Below are 21317 nucleotides of genomic sequence, written 5' to 3'. Positions count from 1 at the left end.
TTGCTGTTAAACACATGGATCATTTTTAGTCTCAATAATTGATCATTTCGCATTGTACGAATTCTATTTTTATTTTTTGTTGTTGTTTACCATGCCAAAGTTTTTGATCTGAACTTTTCTCTCCTTAAGCATCCAATGCAGAGTTATTTTAAAATTCATGATAATTCCGCTACCCAAATCCTATGTAGATTTATTTGTATTCTCTGTTGCTTCCTTGATTTTGTCATATAGTATCACCTGCTAATAGGGACTTTTAAAAAAATTCAGTGATGTATATTGTGAATAAGAAATCATCAAAATAATTTGCACCGTAGAAGAATGTACTCTTTATCCAGAGAGGGTTTAAGTTTGTTTTGAATGGAAGGTAGGGTCATGAGGAATCAATGATCCTATGAAGGATGATGCATCTCAAGCTTATCCTTTTTTTTACTGGATAGCCTTTGTCATTTATCAAGTTTTTCCTCTTCTTGGAACTTCCTTATTTCTTTTCTCACATTCCTAAACTTGTAAGTCTGTCAGAAGAGTTCCTGATTTTTTCAGCCTCTTAGGCACTTCTAAAATTAACATCAATTTCTGTGATAAATATGGACTTTAATTCTGGATTCATCTCACTGAGTTTCATAGGCTGAACCTTTGCTCTTTAATTTTTCTATTGCCTCATTTTCTTTGGTGCCTTCACATATAATTTTGTAGTTTTTTTCTTTCAGTTTTCCTCATTGTTCTCAACTAGAAGGTTATTCTCAGAGGTAAGGTTGGCCATTTCCCAAACCAGAGTTCTTATTTCTTCCTTAAGTACAGCAGAAATTCTACAGAATTATTAAGCAAATAATTTATAAACATGTAATTATATTCTTAGGTTCTTACGGTTAGAGCTGTGAGATGCAGGTGTTCTGTGACCCATGAAAGTTTTCATCAACCCATCACTGTTATTCAAACTTCTGACTTAGGTCCACTCAATTTTGTGACTGTGCTTAAAATAGAATGCGTTAAATTTTTTTTAGAAACACCTTGAACATCATCAGTAAGTCTGTCCATTTTATCTATCATGTAATACAATGTAGAACAGTAGTGGCCGCCACAAGAGCATCATTTATGCTAAATGTGCAAGACAGGATTTTTACCTGTTATCCTACAAATAATGAATGTTTAGGTCAAACACCACGCTCATCCTATACACTCACATTATTGAGTATAAGGGTATGTCTCAAGGATACTTTCGTCCTGAGGCCATTAGGACTCTAGGAGAGTTTTGTCACCAGTGTCCAACAAATGTTCCCCGTAGACTCTTCCATGATTTTCTGCATGAACCTGATAGTTCCTTGCCATGTACGAGGAAATGGTTCTCCTTGTTAAAGCAAAATCTGTTGGGTTAACCATTGCCTATAATCAGGAGACCAACACTGAAAGATAAGGTCAGAATTAATTAATACTTCTTTTTTTTTTTTTTGTCTTTTTAGTGCTGTTTCTATGCCATGTGGAAGTTCCCAGAATTTCACTCTTTGTCTGTGACAAGAACCAGATCAAATGAGGAGTGAGGAGACAGTGTGCTTAATAGTCTAATTTTTTATATTTAATACTTCAGCACATCTAGCTCACACACATATAAAGAAGTGCAAAGAAAGAATCTCTGAAAAATCGTGTCGCTTCAGACCTAGAACAGAAGATAAAGATCGGTGAACTTCTTGTTATAGATAATACGTTAACACATCATTTCAAGAGCAATTATTTTTGAAACGAAGTCCTAGTTCTAGACTCCAGACACTTTATTGCCATCTAACCATGTAAGAGAATATGTTTTATTCTTTTCTACGTTTTTCTATCACATGCTAGCTGCTGAATTTTATGCAGTCTGTTACATTTTATATCAAGGTTATCAGTTTGAGGGTGTATTTATGCACTACAAAAATCTTTATCACTTTCATTTCAGAATGACCTTATTTTGAGATGGGAAACAAAATTTTCTTTAACCAAACTAATTTGCATTTTAAATCTACCCTTAGTGAGATATAGTAATTCCAGTTCAATTTAAAAATTAGGTGTCAAGCATTACACATGATTTTTTTGGTTATTATCCTTTTGTTATTAACATGAGTCAGGTTAAAGAAAAATATTAAAATGAAAAAACTGAAAAACATATGTCGTATGGGAATTTCTACTTTTAAAGAACACGTTTTCAGATAAACATAGGCAGTTGGTTTATAAGCTTTCAACTAATTTCATTAGCGTTTGAATCAACAAAAAATACTAGATTCTGAAAATAACAGGAGCATATCTCATGTAATATGATTTCAACATTATGTCTACTTTTTTCTCTGTTACTAATATACGATGGTTGTAATTCACAAGCCATTATTTAATGCCGTATAAATTTAATATGCCCTTAAGGGAATTTGCCCTAGGGACACATTAACAAGGCTAAATATGGTTTTGAAAGCTGTAAACTATGTTTTCCTATTTAGTGTTATTCAATCAGACATAATTTATATTTTCAGCATAAGCTAGAAACAGAATAGTCAGAGTTTGCCTGGTTAATGTCCAGGCAAAAAGGAATTTCTAAGCAAATCCTTTAATTAATAAATTAATACTTTTTTTTTTGTTTTTGTCTTTTTAGTGCTGTTTCTATGCCATGTGGAAGTTCCCAGGCTAAGGGTTGAACTGGAGCCTCAGCTGCCATCCTATGCCACAGCCACAGTGACACCAGATCTGAGCCACAGCTGTGACCTGTGCTGCAGCCTGCAGTACCATCATCAGATCCTTAATCCACTGAGCGAGGCCAGGGATTGAACCTGCATCCTCATGGATAGTAGTCAGATTCTTAACCCAGTGAGCCATGACAGCAACTCCTAGTTGATACTTCTTTTGATAAAATACTGACAATATTTTTTATCAGTTTCCCTCAAGAGAAAGAAATGCTTCCGATAGCCTTAAATGTATTTGCAAACATCATGTTGCATTTTGGATCAGTGAACTTATCTCACCCAATTCCTTTCCCTTGGCATGATTGTCAGTATGGGTTTCTGCCTCTGTTAATAGCAGAGGTTTCATTGTAAGTCTGATTCAGTGCCTAATTGTTCTCCTCCCACCCCTGGCTTCTGGCCAGGAATCAGTCTTTAAGCTTGTGCACCGTACCCCTAAGTACTGCTATTAACACTGTGACCAACAAGTACAGCACGTGTCTATTGACATATTCCAGCTGTGCGGGTAATTGTGACAAGCAACAGAAATACAAACTGCTTTAGCTGAAGGAAAGCAATTTAGAGACTCCAAGGCCAAAAGTGCATCTCACGGACCTTGGTGTCTTTAGGGGAACCGAATACCGTTTGAAGACAGAAATGCCAACATGTGCAAGCTACTCCCTGTATAAAACCTTCCACCTGCGTGATTTCATTAAAAAAAGCAGCATGGCTGAGGTCTAATTCACATACCATAAGCGTTACCCCTTTAAAGTGTACAACAATTTTTGCTGAATTTATAGTTTTTCAGATAGTATCGTTCTCCTCTATTTCCATCTCTCCGCAGAGATTCCTCATGTCCATTTGGAGTGAGTTTCAGTTCCTCCTCCCAACCCCAGGCAAACAAGACTCTGCTTTCTGTCGCTATAGATGTTCCTTTTCTAGACATTTCCGACATATGGAAACATTTCCTACAAATGAAAACATAGACGTATGGTCTTTTGTGTTTGGCTTTTTTTCCCCTTAGCATAATACTTTGGAGGTTTGTCTATGCTTTGCTTGCAGCAGTAGTTCGTTCATGTTCAATGCTCAGTAATATTCTACTACATGAATGTACTACATTTTATTACTCTATTAATCAGTAGATGAGTTTTTTCACTTTTCAACCATTATTTAAAAAAATTTTTTTTATTGTTATTTCCCCAATACAATTTTTTTTCTCCTGTACAGCATGGTGACCCAGTTACACATACATGTATACATTCTTTTTTCTTACATTATCATGCTCTGTCATAAGTGACTGGACATAGTTCTCAGTGCTGCACAGCAGGATCTCATTGCTAGTCCATTCCAAAGGCAATAGTCTGCATCTATTAACCCCAAGCTCCCCATCCACCCCACTCCCTCCCCCTCTGCTGCTGGAAACATTAATTCACAAGTCTTTGTAAACATATTTTTCACTTACCTTGAGGAGTTACCTACAAGTAGAACTGATGAGTTATATGGGCAATTTATATTTAAAATATTAAAAAGTGGCAACACCATTTTCATTCCACAAAAGTTTTCTCTATGTTTTTTCTAAAACTTCTTATGGTCCATTAAATTAAAAAAAAAATTATAGCCATTCTAGTGGTGTAAAGTGGGATCACGTGGTATTAATTTACTTTTCCCTAATCACTAATGATGTTAATTATCTTTTCTATGCTTATTAATCACTTATTAACCTTTTGGGGTAAAATGTCAGTTCTATACTTTTGTCAATTTTAAATCATATTCCTTAGTTTTCATCTATCTTAGTTTAAGAATTCTTGATGGCTTTTGGTACATCTTTTATGAGATATTTTGTTTTGCAAATAATTTCTACTCATGCGTATTTTTAAATTTTCCTAATGGTATCTTTTAAAACATATGTGTTTTAAATTTTGATAAGGTCTAGTTTATTTTTTCACTAGTAAATGGTGTTTTTGGTGTTGCATCTAAGAAAGTTTTGCAGAAGCCCGATTAATCTTATAGTGTCTCCTATATATTCTTTTATAAACTTTGTAGTTTTGGCTCTTTCATTTAGCCTTTGCCATGTCTTGGGTTAATTTGTCATGTGGTTCCTTCCATCTTCAAAGCCAGCACAGAGACTTTCTCTTTTGTTTTGCTTTTTAGGGTCACACCTATAGCATATGGAGGTTCCCAGGCTAGGGGTCAGCTGCTACCTACACCACAGCCACAGCAACGCAGGATCCAAGCTGCATCTGTGACCTACACCACAGCTCATGGCAACACTGGATGCTTAGCCCATGGAGGAAGGCCAAAGATTGATCCTGCATCCTCATGGACAGTAATCAGATTTGTTACCCCTGAGCCACAACAGGAACGTGGAGACTTTCGATTTGAATCTCCTCCATGAGATTTAAATGTTTTTCTCCAGGAAGAATCTTGTCTATTTTTAGGACTCACCTGATTAAGCCAGGCCCCTGGGGGATCCTATGTTTTTTAAAAAGTCGATTGTGCCAAATAACACAACCTAATCCTATTCTGTCAAATCTTCCAGTACCTCCCACATTCAACAGAAGAGGGCTTCATAGGGGTGTGAGTCTTAGGGAGGAATCGTAGGAGTCTGTGCCATAACCCTATGTCTATTAAGGCATATTCTATTGAGGGAAAAGGTGTAGGCTAATCGCTCTCAGGGAATTTTTTAAGTCAAGAGGAATGGAATGAAAGCAAAACTGTTTATTTCACCTTCAGTTTGTGTATTCAAATATTCTTGGACTATGATTCTTGCATTGAAGTGTTCTTAAGTGTGAAATTTCAGACCTCTAGTCTGATATATGATTGTTCAAACTGAAATAGTTGTAATCACTATTTAATAGTAGGCAATGCAAACTTCAAATCTCATAATTTATTAAAGATATTTTTATTTGTAACACTTACTCTTTCATTTTCTATTTGCTAATGCATAAAGATGAATAGAATGGGGTGACAAAAATATTTTTGTGATAAATAAGAATTAGTGTGGTTGCCTTCAGAGGTAATGTGCAGTTTGTGCTGGTCTTTTTCAAATTCAAGTGCATGATAAATTTTATTTTCAAGAAGATACCTGTGTTTAGAATGATGGACTCACAGGAGCTATAAAATGCTATACTTAATGGCTTTGGAAGTAAAAATACAGTTATTTGGAAACTGATATATTGAGGTAGGTTAGAATGTATTTGATTTTAAAAGACTTAACCCACTCTAATTCTTCATTAAGGAAAATCAATCACAGGATGAGAACATGAATTAGATATCCCTAAATGTCATAACATTTATATATTGGATTTTATTTTTACTTCATTAAGAAACCAAATAGGACTGTAATTACAGAAAACGATAGCATATGGTAGAGAGGCTGTTCGTGGTTTTCCCAACTTTAAATGGCATTAGAAATTCTACACTATGAAGGACAAGCCAAGTGAACTTATATGCATAATTGATTAGAAACTTATCCATTTTTAAATCACAGAGAAATCTACTTTTATTTAATTTGAAATCTGTTACACAACTCTGTTTGAAATTGGATGCCCTAAAAACTTCCCATGAAATTTGAAAGGGTATGAAAATAAATGAGGGAGCACGGGCTTGAAAAGTTCCCTCGTGATATTACTTAATTTTATAGACATTTAGAATAACTCCATCTTGCCATTAATTTTTTTATGACGTCTATAGTAACAGGTCAATATTTCTCTTCAAAATTGTGGGACAATAAAAATCATTTGAATGCTCACTGTGCATCGAGTGCTGGGAAAAATTCTGGGCAAACTGAAACAAACGATTTGACTCCTGCGCTCATCCAGTGGGTTGGAAAACAAGAGAAGCCAAGTACTATTTGCAAGATGTTGTGATAAACGCTTTGGGATCTGAGGAGAGTGATTCGAGGACACACCAACCTGCGATCTTAGAAGTTGCTGGGATCTCCCACAGATGATCAGGATTCGACTTTATTTTTTTCTTCTCCCATCCCAGGTTTCCGGCTTGTTCACACAACTACAGTTTTCCGTCTCCGTAGTCATGTATTTCGTAAGTATCGACATAAATAGCTTTCAGAAGTCCATACTGATTTTTATGCTGGTCACTCTTCGAATCTTATGAAACAGTAGAAGAACGCGATACCTTGGAAGGTCAATATGTCCTGTTTTCACTCAGGACTGAGCCCGTGCCACATGTATAGCGTTTGAATAGTTTATGTTTCTTGGTTTGGTGTGGGTGGATTGAGGCGACGCGTGTTGTGGGATGGGGTGATGTGGTCTCTTGGGGATGCTCGATATGGGGGGGGGTGGAGTGGAATGTGGTACAGTGTGTGCTTTTCGCTGTGGTGTCGTGTGGTATTTTAGGGTGGTACAGGTTGGGGTGTGTGGGTGTGTATGTGTGTGCACGTGTGTGTGCGCGCACCGTGGGGTGTCGTGTCCAGGGTGGTATGTAACACAGTAAGAGCTGTCGATGTGGTATATAGGTGGCATGTTCTGAGAGATGGCTCGTCATACACATTGCGTTGTATTGGAGATGGGAAGGCCTGGGAGTGTAGGGAGTGGGATGATACGATGCTGTATTTTGTGCTGCTTTTTTGAAGTGCCGTGGTCCCTCAGTCCTGTCGACACTGAAGGGAATATAAGGTCCCGCCATCAACAAAGAACCCAGCTTATACTCATGTAGTATTTACTGTGTGAACTTGCCAAGTTGTGATATATCTTTCCTGTGATCGATGCAACAGCCCACGCATATTGAACGCTTGTTGGACACAAGGCTAGGGACCGGATGGCCTAAGATGAGGACGGCAAATTGAGTAAGTGCTCTTTAAGAGCTCTGGTCTAGGAAGACCCATGTGCCACCAATGTGCAATTCTGATCATTGTGACAGCAAGCATGGGGTGTCCCTTTAGGGAAGGAAATATTCTGAGGGAAATAGCCTGGTAGACAGCTGGAGCTAGGAGGTGAAATCACACAACATCTCATCACCGTCAAGAGCTACTCAGTGTAAAAGAAATCAGATATCTTTTTGATTCTTTTATGTTTTTCTTTCTGATTGGAAGAGGGGGGAGAATATACATGAAAGAGGAGACAGGGAGAAAAGGGACTCAGTGAGTTTGTTCTGGGTGGGGACTGATGGGGGTGGGGGGATGAGAGGAAGGGAAGCTGGTCAACAGTTGAGGAGCTTTTTTTATGTTTAAGACCAAATAGTGTACGTGTTACACTCTTTTCAAATTTCCCTTTTCCTTTAAAACTACCGTCAGGTTTCGTAACCTCAGAGTGGTGTGATGAGGGACCTGCAGAAAGTGGTGTGAAAGGAGATAGAGTCCAAAAAAATTCAAGGGAATCTCAGGCAGAGAGGGTCCAAGAGCAAAGTCTTTCTGTCTATGCAGACATTGGAGCAGGTTCTCTGTTACCCCGAGATGCAGCTTCAGGAGTGCACCCTAATCTCAAGGGACAGGGGAGACCCAGGCGAACTGTGATTTATATGTATGAGCCCCCTCCTTCAAATGAGGGAGGAAGAAACAAACTGATATCAGAAAGTATAATTTCTAATTTTGGCTTATTATGGACCTGGCTTCTTGGACTCTTTAATCAACAGAAATTGATTATGGGCCAGACAAGAAATTCAGGCAAGGCTTGATTGGAACTTGTGCTGCAGCAGGAGGGAGCAAGAATAAGTAACAGGTGCCCTTGCTTGTTCCCAGAGGGTGGGGGCAAGATGGTGCTTTAAATAGTTTGAAGGTCTGGAGAAACTGGGTGTCATTATTGACATAAAATTGAGAAAAACTTTTATAATTTTCTCACATAGTACGACAGGCTGGATATAGAATGAGAAAGAGCTCATACTCAATTCCTTTTCTTTTTTCATGTAATGGTTTTTTTTTTTTTTTGTCTTTTTGCTATTTCTTTGGGCCGCTCCCGCAGCATATGGAGGTTCCCAGGCTCGGGGTCGAATCGGAGCTGGAGCCACTGGCCTACGCTAGAGCCACAGCAACTCGGGATCCGAGCCGCGTCTGCAACTTACACCACAGCTCACGGCAACGCCGGATCGTTAACCCACTGAGCAAGCGCAGGGACTGAACCCGCAACCTCATGGTTCCTAGTCGGATTCGTTAACCACTGCGCCACGACGGGAACTCCCTACATGCCTTTTCTACTCACCCCTGTATGACTATGTATCCTCTTCTCCCATCACCACTCTTTCCCTCTTGTTATACCCTTTCTGTCCTTCCCCCATAGCTCCTGACTGACCACTCATCTCCTCTGTCCCTAAAATTTCATTGTACAGATGGTCGAAAGTTAGTGGGAAGAAAGATGAACTTTAGAGTTAAAGGAAAACTCAGAATACTCACTCTGATGGACAGACTCTAGGCATCCCTCATGCTTTTTGACTTTGTATTCATACCTCATGTAATCCTCCCCTGAGTGTGGAAGGGACTTGGGACCTGTGGGCTTCTGGCCCATAGAATATGGAAAAAGTGAAGGAGTTATTGCAGGTGTCATGAACGTGTTAAATCAGTTGATGTCATGTTAATCAGAAGGCAGATGTTCCTGGGGGGGGGGGCGTCTTAATCAGCTACAAGTTCTTAAAGAAGGACTGAGCTCTCATTGAGGCGGGGACCTCTCTCTCCATCACTTTAGAAGAAGCAAGCTTCTGTATTGTGAGAGAGCCTATGGAGAGGAATAAGGAATCATGGGTGGCCTCAGGAATACCCTTGGTTGACAGAACGAAAATAAAAACCTCAGTCCTGCAACTGCAAGGAGATGAATCATACCAACACCTTGAACGTGTTGGCGAGCAGATCTTTCTCTGTTGGAGTCTTTAACAGGAACACAGCCCTAGATTTAGCCTGGTGAGATCCTGAAGCAGAGAAGCCAGGCTCGTTGGGACTGGACTTCTGACTTATGGATACTATGAGATAATAAATGAATGTGGTTTTAAACTGCTAAGTTTGTCATGGTCTGTCATGTAGGACAGAAAGCTCATGTGCTTGCCAATTTTAACTGGGCTGAACTATGATCCGAAAAGATCTTAGTGGTCTGAAATGATCAAAGATACCAAATTCTGGTCCAGATATAATGACCAGATGACTAAGTGGCTGAAACACGAGGAATTTATTTTCTTATAGTTCTGGAGGCTAGAAGTTCAAAGTCAAGGTTCTGGTCAGTCTGGCCTTCAGTGAGGGCTCTCTCCCAGGCTTGCAGACAGCTGCCTTCTCGCCATATCCTGGCACGCCCTTACCTTGGTGCATGTGTACAGAGATCCTCTGGTGTCCCTTCTTAATGTCACTTAGGACATAATTCTCTTGACTCCAGACTCTACCCATATGACCTCATTTAACTCTAATCACGTCTTTGCTCTAAATGTAGCCGCACTGGGGGCTAGGGCTTCAGCCTATGAATTTTGGCCGTTGGCATATGTTCAGTCCATAAGGCTACTTTCTTCATTTTCATGCACTCCATAGGGATATATAACACATAAGTCTATAGGACATAAAAAACTCCTACGCAATAAGCAAAACGATGACTAGAATGACAGCAAACTTGGCAGAAAGATCACTAACATTATCTGGAAAGGTCATTTGATGTCCCAATAGTAAATGTAGAAGAAAATCATGACATGGATTTTGCTTATAAAATTGCAAAGATTAAAGTAAAAATTCTCAGTGATGATAAATATGGAGATAAATAATCTTATACTTGTTGCTGATTTGACAGTTTTCAAAATTTAAAATAGACATGCAATGAAGCATATAAAAAGATGTCTATTATAACATTGTTAGTGGTAGCAACATATCAAACTCATCTAAGTGTTCCATTAAGAGGACAATAGTTGAATAAATTACTGGGGATATCACTCTAACAATCTGAAAAAAACAGGTAGGTCTATTTGCATTGATTTTAAAATAAGCCCATTATGTAGGATTAAGGGAGAAAAAAAGTTGTAATTTACTTTTTGTAGTTCATTCCTATGGTTTTTTTTTTTGTCTTTTTTGTCTTTTTGCCTTTTCTTGAGCCGCTCCCACGGCATATGGAGGTTCCCAGGCTAGGGGTCTAATCGGAGCTGTAGCCGCTGGCCTCCGCCAGAGCCACAGCAACGTGGGATTTGAGCCACGTCTGTGACCTACACCACAGCTCATGGCAACGCTGGATCCTTAACCCACTGAGCAAGGCCAGGGTTCGAACCTGCAACCTCATGGTTCCTAGTCGGATTTGTTAACCGCTGTGCCAGGGTGGGAACTCTTCTCTCTCTCTTTGTTTTTTTTTTTTTTTTTTTTTTTAACAAATATGCTTAGCATTGTTTATATGTAGCACTGGAAATAGTAATGGTATCTGGATATTTTCAATTTTGGAATGATTTTTATTTTTTGAAATTTTCTCTTTTGTTTGATTTTTTTGTTAAAATCTTTTTAAACCAGGAGTTCCCATCGTGGCACAGTGGTTAACAAATCCAACTAGGAACCATGAGGTTGCGGGTTTGATCCCTGCGCTTGCTCAGTGGGTTAAGGATGTGGCCTTGCCGTGAGCTGTGGTGTAGGTCACAGATGCGACTCGGATCCTGCGTTGCTGTGGCTGTGGCGTAGGCCGGTGGCTACAGCTCCAATTCGACCCCCAGCCTGGGAACCTCCATATGCCGTGGGAGTGGCTCAAGAAAAGACAAAAAAAACAAAAAAAACAAAAAAAAAACCAAAAAAAAACCTTTTTAAACCATAATTTTTTTAAAAAAGTGGACTGAGTCTTGTTTCATAAGAATGTCTATACAATTAAAAAGAAAATATCATTTTTATATACAGTTCTATATTTATATTTTGTTTTTAACCAAATGAAAGAAATTCATTACCCTTATAACTGTGTTAAAGCTTGCCACTGTACCTATACTCGATGATTCAGCTTTTCTATTATTCACTTAGATGCAACAGTTTTTCATTTTTAACAGTATCTGTGCGGTTGGTGATTCATTCCAATTGGTTTGGTGAGTTATGTTCTATTGCTCTCCTCTTTACAAAAGAGGAATACAAACTTTAAGAGTGGTTGCTTTGCTGAAATTAAACAAATCAGTCATTTTTTGCAAGTAGCCAAAAAAAAAAAAAGATAATATTATTTGGGTGATTTTGTACTGGATTCTCTTACAGAGCTGTGATTCTCCCATGTGTAGAGGCGTTCTGTCTGCTTGATTATGCAGAGAAGACCTAGATAACATTCCCTCCCATCGTATTCATTATTCTTTTATTAGTGCATTCCCCCATTACTTCATTAAGAAACAAATGATACCATGATTATATTTAATGAACATGTTCAAATCACTATGGATGCAGTCACTGGGAATTTTACACCCAATCAGTCCCTTGTTTTTCCTTCCTTTTTCCCTAAGGTCTGTCTCCTTTTGTAAGATGATATGATCCAGTGTTTATCACTATAAAATAATGTGTTTATCTGGCTCAAAAGAAAATCCTAAAAAGGCTATATGTTATTGGTCCTAAGCAAACATGATTTGTGATAGGAAAGCCCTCTTTAAATGATTAAGAAACTATAAGACATCTGTTAAGTGACTGCGTGGGGAAAGCGAGTCAATCCAGTGATTATAAATATAAACCTCCATGCGAAACATGCAAGAACTCGCCTCTGAGTCAGGCTGATTATACACTTTCTCATATCTTTTTTCTTGGTGGCGAAATGTTCGCAGCTCTGTCTGGCTCCTGATCCCTGTCTTTGTCCTGCAGAGAACTGGATATAAATGACCTGCATCTTCAGTTGGACCTACACAAGCTTTGTCCAAAAGGCTCTGCAAGTAGAAGTACAAATGCTATTCGAGCCGATTGCCGAGATAACTAAGGCACTGACACACTTTGCCTTTAAACATCAACACTGATGCCTGTATTGACCAAACTGGTTTTTCCTTTGCTGCTTGGGAAAATAACTCATGTAGGACGTAGTTAATGAAGAAAAGAAGATATCTGAAGGTGGAATTTAATCTTAGGACTACAATCAATATTTATTTCCTCTGATCTCTTTCACATTATTAATTATATTTTCGAGGGGTGAAATATTTGCGGCTCCTTGAAAATGAACCCCAGTAGAAGTTTTATTAAGTTACTGATACCCTGACCTAGTAATAAGTCCCAGTCACGAGAAAGATGGTCTGGGCCTCCTCTCTTATTTTTTGGTTCCGTTCTTTTTTTTGTTTTTTTGTTTTTTGTTGTTGTTATTGTTGTTGCTGTTGTTGTTGCTATTTCTTGGGCCGCTCCCGCAGCATATGGAGGTTCCCAGGCTAGAGGTCGAATCGGAGCTGTAGCCACCGGCCTACGCCAGAGCCACAGCAACGCGGGATCCGAGCCGCGTCTGCAACCTACACCACAGCTCACAGCAACGCCGGATCTTTAACCCACTGAGCAAGGGCAGGGACCGAACCCGCAACCTCATGGTTCCTAGTCAGATTCGTTAACCACTGCGCCACAACGGGAACTCCTGGTTCCGTTCTTGAATGTGATTCACATTGCTACATATTTGTATAAAGTGGCCTGAAACACAAGCACATTTACTAAAATTGTTGACGTAAATAGGATTACTTTGCCTAAATTTCCATGCTAGATTAATTTTTTTTTCATTTTTTTCAGTGATAAAACCAAACTCTGAAAATCACCCTTCTTTTTCTAAGAAGACCTAAACTGCCACTGCAGTCTATGTTGGTGGAATCTGTTATCTAGCTGAGTAGAAATTGATGTTGCCCTTAATTTGGATCCATTATTCCAGCCCCGATAATATTTTATAATGCTGCCTCTGAGAGCACGATGATTTATCAAACCCTCTCAGAGAAAGGATGTGTGACCTTGTTCACAGGCTCTTTCTTGAGATTCTGTGCATAAAATGACATGATGTGTGTGGTAAGCTATGCCATAAGAATATCAGTGTGTAAAGTTGATTCATTAGCAATAAAGGTGAAAACAGTAGTATACATGCATAAGAGCACGGTAAACAATTTGTGAAGTTCAAAAAAATGTATTTTGTGTTTACCAGACTTCATCTCATTGATGACACGTTTCAAGACAGTATCATCTGGATCTTTAAATTCAGTATGTGTTCATTTGTTCATCTATTTGATTCAGATATTTACTGAACATTTATTATATGTCAGATGTTCTGTTCAGTCCTATGGACACAAAGATACACAGGAGCCTGCAAACTGCTCTTAGGAGTTCACAACACTGGGACGAGGCAGTGTGAAATCTTTGGGTTTTAATACGTCTGGCCAAGCACACCTATAGAAATGCATATGGGGTATTAATATAGCATGAAGAAGACACATGAACCAACCTGGGGCTGGTCTGGGAAGTTTCGCAGAAGAAGCCACAGATAATCTGAAAATTACAAGCTCTGTAAGAGAGTCAGCAGAAAGGACAAGGAGACTTCTTAGCAAATTGGGGGTCACAGGGGAGAAATAACCTGGGGCTAGGATGAGCAAAGAGGAAAGCAGGTGAGCAGTCCAGCCGCCTGTGATAGGAGATGGGAGATGGGGAAGAAGATAGTGGTAGGGGAAGAGGAGCACGGACTTCCGAGCGTGAAATCCTCCTTTGAGCGTGTTACTGGTGCGTATAAAAATAACCTTGGTCCTGGGGAGTTCCTGTCATGGCGCAGTGGTTAACAAACCTGACTAGGAACCATGAGGTTGCAGGTTCGATCCCTGACCTTGCTCAGTGGGTTAAGGATCTGGCGTTGCTGTGAGCTGTGGTGTAGGCCTGCAGCTGCAGCACCGATGAGACCCCTAGCCTGGGAACCTCTCTATGCCACGGGTACGTCCCTAGAAAACAAAGATAAATAAATAAATAAATAAATATATAAATAAATAGAAAAAGAAAATAATAAACAACAACAAAAACAAAACTTGGTCCTAATAGGATATATTACTCTTGAGAAGTCCTCTTGGCTATACAAAATAATATTTTTGACACCGATATTCTCGTTATTTCTTTTTGAAAAATACTTCTTTTTCTGGAGAATCTTCAACCTGTTGAAGGTCTAAGCTCAGTTGATCCAGACTTCAGGTTCTCTGTCCTGCTCGGGACCACGACACTCCCACGGGGTTACTTAGTTATCGGGGAAGCACTAACAAGTAGCTTGAGCAAGCGACCTCCCAAGAATTGTAAAGAGGGTTTTGCGTGAGGGCCATTGTAAGAAGGGCAGTGGGTGAAAGAGGGTTGAGAAAGCGGGGAGCTGGGGATCCCAAGGGAGAAGCAGCCACCTACAATATGTTTCTGCTGGGGGGACACATAGAATGAAGGGGAAGAAGAGGAAGAGCGGGGGAGGGCACTGCTTTCTCTGAGCAAAATTGCCGCGGAAGGGCGAGAATCACACAGAGATCGGTAAACATTCACTTGGCAGGAATGTAGAGGAATCAGTGTTGGTAAAATAGAGATGTTGCATCCTATTGAGGGCATTTGATGTGGAAGTGAAGCACTGAGGTGGCTTGAGGCACGGTGATGGGGGTGTGTGTGTGTGGGGGGTCTATTTCTTTTTTGCTCTCCATAGGGCAGCATGTGTGATTCTCATTGTAGTTGAAAGGATTCTTTTGGGGGGGGGTTATTTTTTTCTGTTTAGGATCAGAGATAAATGCAAGCTCTAAGATACTGTTTGTACTTTGTACCCACAAAACATTCGTGTTCAGGGTTCTTCAGAGGGTTAACGTCCTCTGTGTACCTTGGTAAAGCTGTTCAGCTGCCTAGCTGGTGTTTTAAAGAGGAGCTAGCTAGCTAGTTCACGTCCCCTGGTTCTTGGTGGGGTGGTTTCCTGCAGGTACAAAGTCTCCCTCGCATGGGGCTCACCCATTTAGAAATAAACCTTAGGAAGGTGTTCTTGGATGTTTATAAAAGAATTCTGAAAATGTTCTATTGCAGACGTATTTAGGTAAGCACATGTCCAATTCTCTGATAGTCAATGTAAATATCCATTTTCTCCTCTTGTATAGGAGGGATAAGAAGTGGATAAAGTGGAAATAAAACTGGTCCACTTTTTGCTTTCGGTATATTAACTTTACTTCCCAGTCTTTTCTGGTAAAATCATGATCGCTTTATTACCTGTCCAACACAAAGATCACTGGGTAAATAAGATCTGAACATTCAAGTCACAGAAGAAAGCCTGAGGAAAAAAAATGACACAATTGTGTCTTCTTGTTCTTTGTGGCCGTGAAGATCCCACAATTTAATATCCCTCCAAGTGCATGTGGGCTTATTGTGTATCAAGCCAAATAAAATTGTCTGCCAATTATTACATTAAAAAGGAACTTTGTATTAACTTAGAAATGAAGTAATTTCTTTCTTTGAGTGAGGAGAATTAAGTTGGAGGTGATTTTGACATTATTGAGGAGGACTTAATCACACCGTCTAGCTAAGTTGTTTATCCAAACCTTTTCCTGAAACCGCCTAAGGGTTGTTCTCCCAACCCCCCCACTGCTACACAACTGGAAAGATATTCGATCTTAATAGCAAGCCAGACTGGTACATTTTCTACAAGGATCTTTTTAAAATCTGGGATTTAATTTAAGGATTTAATCTAATTTCCTCCTGAATCGTTCATTTCTTTTCACAGTGCTGAAGTGTGGGCTTTCATGTAAGGACTCTTAATGCTTCTGTACTGGGCGAATACCTAAGCCGACATTCAAATAAAAATTAAAAGGAAATTTCAGGTAACTGAGGATTTCTCTTCCCACATCACTTTTAGTGAAGATAAAATTTAAGCCTGCATATAGAAGAAAACATAGCGCCTTTGCAAAGCTGTTTAGAAAAGGTAATAAGGAAAGATAACAATAAGCGCTGGGACTAACTGAGCACATACCATCTGCCAGGCATTGTTCAATTGATTTGCATTCATTGTGTTTCTCCCAGGAATCAGATAAGATAGCTCCTGGTATTATTATCCACAGCACAGAGAGGTTAAGTAACTTAAATAAAGTCACATACCTGGCGAGCCTGGAATCTAGAATCTAGACTTAAGCGGTCTGACTTCAGGACTATAGATGATTTTCAAAACATACCCCTTGAGTAACATATTTCATTGCTCAACAGTTGTTAGTAATAAGAGCTGATCTTTAAATGTAATATAGAATTGTGTAAATCAACAAAAATAGAGAAATAGCTAATAGCCTACTAGTTATAATATTTTACATAAACTTATCTAAAAAACTTATTTTTTATTATTTTTATTTTATTTTTTGTCTTTTTGCCTTTTCTAGGGCCGCCCCTGTAGCATATGGAGGTTCCCAGGCTAGGGGTCTGATTGGAGCTGTAGCCGCCGGCTTCTGCCAGAGCCACAGCAACTTGGGATCCGAGCTGCATCTGCAACCTCCGCCACAGCTCACAGCAATGTCAGATCCTTAACCCATGGAGCAAGGCCAGGGTTCGAACCTGCAACCTCATGGTTCCTAGTCAGATTCGTTAACCACTGAGCCACGACGGGAACTCCCTAAAAAACTTATTTTAATAGGTTCAGTTCTCTAAGATTTTTTTCCCCTGTGTTTTCTTGAACACTTTAAGTATTTTTTTCTGTCTTCCATCTAATTCAAATCATTAATCCAAGTGCTGGTCATGTCAGCACTGGCCAGAGTCCCCTGTCATAAAACCTAAGTGTGCCTCATGGTGAAAACGATGCAGCAGCTTTGATAAATGGTAAAATTAAAATGCAAACTTTAAGAAGAGTACTGACTCCCCATTTCACTGTTTTGTCCGTCTGAATGAAAAGTTGAGTCCGATGGCTTGGTGAAATCGATATATCCACAGGTTTCAGGAGGTGAACCTTTAAAAGGGCCAAGGGCCATGTTGCCAGGCCACTATCATCTCTGATATCCCACTTTAGCCCCGAAAAAGATGTTTATAAGTGTAGAAAAAGGAAGGTGCACGAGAAGCCAGATTTTCTTGGGAGGTTATTTATTTTTTTTCCTTTGAGAGTAGGAGTCACCGTCCTTAAGACTTTGTGCTATGAACTGTAAAATCCTGAAGGAAATGTTCTCTTCTTATCAGTCAGGGACAAAGTGCACATGACCGAGCTTTCAAGAAGTATACAGACTGTACTGTGGATGCTATCAGAAAAAAAATGGTGAATTTTTTGGAGAGACCTCCACAAAGAAAACCAGTGGGTGCCTGCCGCATCCTTTACCCACGTGATTCACAATAGATTCTAGGAGCTGGGCAAAGAAGCAAAGCCATGGGACATCTGCAGGGGAGGAGGCAGCAGGTGTAGGAAAGGAGAGATGCAGAAAAGGGGCAGTTCCCAGTAGGGGGACACTACAGCACACACGCAAGTGTTTGTGACGATGGCAGATGGCATCGGCCAAGATGCCAGCAGAGGACGAATGTGGACCCAGCTAGCCGGAGTAAGGGGTGTGTCCAGCTCCTAAATGATTTCCCATCAGAATCATACGTCTGTACGTTGTTGGACTCTTCATTTAATTATTCCGTGCCCTTCTTTAGAAGTTTACCTAGAGGGTCATTAAGGAAGTCTTTAAAACAATGATCTTTGCTTAGAGGTCTGGCTGGATTATGTGGTGGAAGCAGAATTCCCTGCCTGGTAGAAAACTCTGTGGGCGATGTCTCCAGACCCTAAACTGATGTCTAACCCCAGAGGATTGTCAAGCACTGACTCCGAGCCCAAGCTCATGCTCGTGGTGGGGTTAAATAACGACAGGGCAGAAAATCTTGTGTTCATAAAAGAGATTGTCCTATGAGATGATTCCACTTTAAATTAGGAAAATTTCTCATACACATTTTCCTGTTCTTGAATCAACCTGGCGTCTCAGGTTGTAACCAGATTTTGTACACATAGGCCCACACACAGATACACGCACACACCCACATTTATTATTGCATTTTCAAAATAAGTATAATTTATTTTTATTATTTATTAGTTAATTAATTTAGCTTTTTAGGGTCACACCTGCGGCATATGGAGGTTCCCAGGCTAGGGGTTGAATTAGAGCTGTAGCCGCCGGCCTACGCCAGAGCCCCAGTGACGCCATATTCACACTGCTTCTGTGACCTACACCACAGCTCATGGCAATGCCAGATCCTTCACCCACTGAGTGAGGTCAGGGATCAAACCTGCATCCTCAGAGATGCTAGTCAGATTCGTTTCTGCTGAGCCACGACTGGGACTCCTCAAAATAAATATAATTTCAAAGGTAGGATTGCGAATATTTCACTGCCTGACGAAAATGTCATTAATATTTTGTAAAAAATATTTCCAGATGTCATTTAAAAGGTGATTTTTCAAATGACATGCTTTATTTCCTTTTGCTATCAACATAAATCTCTCACATCCACTAGGCGAGTGGTGGAAAGGCATGGAGCTTAATAATCTCATTCATGACTTCAGAGGTAAGCATTTAAATTGGAGGTGTCCATTTGGGGATATTTTAATGACTACAAATTTCAAAAGAGATTGAAGTCTGATAAATCCCAGAATCTGTCATGATAATAACAATCTTCATGCATTCTCTATCAATTTCTTTTTAAACATAACAATAATTGAATGTAGAAACTCTATGTTGGTACATTTCAGTAGCTCACCCTCTGAACTTTCAACATGGATTAAATGTGCATTTCCAAGGCTAACTCCAGCTGCATCTTGCCGCACTTCTGTCTCTAAGGTTGGTCTGATTTGATCGTTTGAATCTTGCAGATCAGGTGGGTGGGCCAACCAAATGCTATGAACAAACCATGAGTAGATGGGTCTCTGGAATTATGTGGGGTTTTTCCTTTTGGGAAATTCATATTCAACATCATTTTGAAATTTTTATTTTAAATTCATAGAGGTAAGGTGATATATAAGACTGAGGAAGACATTTGCCAATTTATAGCTTTCTTGTACATTTTTTGGTATATTTTGTGCTAAAATTACCTGTTAGATCACCTAAAGGGGTACATTGGTTTTAGCTCTTTCTTAAAACATCAACTCCATATTTTAACCTATTCTCGTGGCAGACAGTATTATAACCAGAGAGTGGTTCTTCCATCACACCTTGGGAGGAAGTGCTGTTTCTGTGGCAGGTACATTTCTGGGCACCTTGGTGGGCTCTGTGACCCTGCTCCAGGAAGATGTCTTGTTGAAGAGAAATGGGGTCTCCATCAGGGCTGTTTGACCACACAACGCTGCAGGAGCTCACCTAAACTGTCGAAATGGCATGGCATGGAAGAACACCTAACTTGAGAAGTATGAAATAAAATCAATCAGGAAATCATAAGGCATATATTCTGGGCTGTGAAGCAGAACGTTTTCCCTCAGTTGTAGAGAAATTGCCAGTAAAGAATAATTTCTTATTGCCACTGAAGAATAAGGTCCAGATGAAGAATAAGGCAAACAAGAGATAGCAGTTCACACACATGTTGTGAAAAATGGCTTGGAATTCCTTCTCAGTATTCAACCACTTTACAATGGATCTTGGAACTAATGTACTAAGGAGAAAAATAGGAAATGCACATTTATCGAGCACTTAGGAAGAGTTGGTTTTGTATAAGACACTTTATGTAAGCTCCACGGCTACTCTCTGAATGATAATTTTTACATGTCTTGTTAAAGTAAATGGGGCTTAGAGACATGGAGTTATTGTGATGGCGTCAGAGTCAGAGGCAGAATTCACAGCCAGGGCTCTTTAATTTACCGTTCTGTGCCCATCCCGAAACACTGTGGAATCCACGAATTCAACTGCATTATGGTAGAAGCTGCCCTTTTATTTAAAAAAAAAGTTCCTTGTTGTAAGTCTCCAGTATTTTGGACCTTGTCTCCTTTCTCAGCTCCTCCTCTTGATACATCTCTTTTGCGTGGTGTTCTTTGGTTTCCGTCCTAGCCCTTTTGAGCGTAGCCTCCCCGCTGTGCCCAGGTGCTCTTGTGCCCTTCCATGGACGCAATTATAGTAAATCTCTGAACCAGACTCTCCTTAATGGTGGCTTCACTGATGCCCACCATTCTCAGCGACATACGTCTGTTGGTCGTCATGGAGACGTTGAGCCCTTCTGCCTGGTAGACTGCCTTTGCCACTTCTCCTCCTCCCATTGGAGCTGGAGGCTGATCTCGGTCAGTGGTTTTTGTTCCCAAACGTGTTTAGGCAAATTGGACATTATATTATTTTGTGTATTTTAGTTGGCGATTGTGCCAGTTAAAAATAGATGCATACAAATAGAGAGTTTCTATTAAAATCACATTAAATGCCCTGGCAAGACTTGATACAGGAACCCATTTAAAGTTTTTTTTTTTTTTTCTGTTGATGTAAAGGTTAAAAAAGGTAAGAAAGAATAAAAAAAATCTAGAATTCTGTACTCAGCTATTTTTCACAAGGGAAGCTAAAGAGACTCTTTACAAAGGGTTCAGGGAAGTCAACAAAGAATAATTCAGTGCCTCAGACCTAAGACCGGTGAGGGGACTTTTTACCTCCTGATACTTGAGGAGACCCAGGGATAGTAGCCATTCTATGCGAATAAAATGGAGTTTGGCTTTTGGTGGAGGGTCAGCTGAAGATGATCCAGCAGGAAGGAAGCCACAGAAAAAAGCCGCCAACCTCTTCCCCTTCTGCTTCTGATACCCAGTTAGTGCCCACTATTGGAGAGATTAACAGAAGATAGGTAACATAGTCCATCCCTGTTGTCTTTTGCATCCACTCTTGACTTTT

This window comes from Phacochoerus africanus, chromosome 8 (assembly GCF_016906955.1).
Source record: "Phacochoerus africanus isolate WHEZ1 chromosome 8, ROS_Pafr_v1, whole genome shotgun sequence".
Taxonomy (NCBI): domain Eukaryota; kingdom Metazoa; phylum Chordata; class Mammalia; order Artiodactyla; family Suidae; genus Phacochoerus; species Phacochoerus africanus.
The sequence above is the reverse complement of the archived record's forward strand: the minus strand, read 5'-3'. Positions refer to the sequence as shown.